This window comes from Lepidothrix coronata, unplaced genomic scaffold (genome assembly GCF_001604755.1).
Source record: "Lepidothrix coronata isolate B3197 unplaced genomic scaffold, Lepidothrix_coronata-1.0 Scaffold5, whole genome shotgun sequence".
Classification (NCBI taxonomy): domain Eukaryota; kingdom Metazoa; phylum Chordata; class Aves; order Passeriformes; family Pipridae; genus Lepidothrix; species Lepidothrix coronata.
This window is the reverse complement of record NW_016690185.1, coordinates 5,337,010-5,338,581: the sequence shown is the minus strand read 5'-3', so window position 1 is coordinate 5,338,581 and position 1,572 is coordinate 5,337,010.

The window sequence follows — 1,572 nt, the reverse complement described above, 5'->3', positions numbered from 1 at the left end:
GTATAATAATACTATAAGTATTCCGAAGCCCTTGACTAAGAGCTACAAAGACCCAAACCTGTCAACCAATTAAGTCATTTGGGTAAAATTGTGGATAGTGCCTTTTTTGTTTCCCATGCATTATGAATAATGTGTATTCTGAGTTTTTCACTGAAGTTACGAAACACGTTTTAGTCCTGATATTAAGGTCTTGTTGTTCAGATTAAGTGTCTGTTTTGTATTCTAAATTGTATTTTAAAAGAAATAATCTCTCACCTACACTTGAGTGATCATCTTGCCCTAAAGCATCGAGTTATTCTGAATGAACAGAGAGCTCCAATGAAAGGTAGTGGTCTGGTAGCTGTGGTTAGTAGTATAATTATGGTAGTACTTAAGGACTTATTGAGAGTGTGTAAGTAGAGAGTAGAAAACTGTGAGTGTAGGAACTGTCTCAATAGACAAGGCTGAGTCATTTTGGATGAAAAGATGTATAATGGACAATTGGTGAGGGCTAGAACTGTAAGTATTTTTTAGCTCTAAAATTTTTAGAAGGGTTTGGATATGGGTGACTTCAGCAGATGGAAGGAAGAGGGAAAGCAGAGAAATCTTGCCTGAGTTGTCATAAAACAAGGAGAGGAATAGAGGCAGCTATGAATGAAGATGAAAATGGAAAGAGGAGAAAGAAAATTACTTTTTTATGTCACCTGGGGTCAAGGAAGATCATTCAAAATTTCTTTGTATCCCAGTGCCCTACTGAAAGACTTCAGAGGCTGCTCACTAGTCCTCTGCATTTTTCTTCCAGGAATCCACATGTGATAGAAGAGAAGAGAAACACATCCTGACTTAGGGTGCGTGTGGGAAGTCTGTTTTGGTTAAAACTTCAGCTCAGTGACCTGAGAAGAAAATTGGCTAAAATATTTCAAGCTTGCTTTACAAGCTTGAAATTATGTTACAGCAATTGAAAAATATTACAAGCTTGTCCAGTGTGTCTTTTCCAGCACAATGTGATTTCTAATTCTTTAGAATTTTCACAGTTGGAAGGGAACCTAGGAGTTGAGAAGTGGAAAATGTGATGACTTTGAAAGATAAATACTCAACTTCTTTGGATTTGCTTTTCTCAGCGAGGCAGCTGTTTCTTCTTATGCTTCGGAGTAGTCTTGCCTTAGCTGTGTTTGTCTGATGTTCCCCTGCTTCAGACATGCTTTGGTATCTGCTCCTCATGCCTGCTTCTGTGCAGGACAATGCTTCTAAGCCAGATGGTTGAAAAAGGCCAAGTGATATTTTTCAAGGGTTTTCACTTCTTAGGTGAAAAATTGGAAGTCACTTGCGTAAATTTTCCACACTCTATAAAAAGTGTTTAATTATTTGGTATCTCTTTGTCAGCCTTCAACTTTGTGTGCTGAGACTTGTGCTTCCCAGCTCTACCTAGGTAAGTGTTGGAACTACCGATGTTTTGAAGGCTCTGCCGGGAGTATGCTCTTCCAGTCCCCCGTGAGAGGTATGTTAGAAGTCCATCTACTGATCCCTAAAAAAGATTGCAGGAAAACCAGTTAAAGTTGTGCTGGTTTTCTTTATTTGTAACTTTCTACAGGA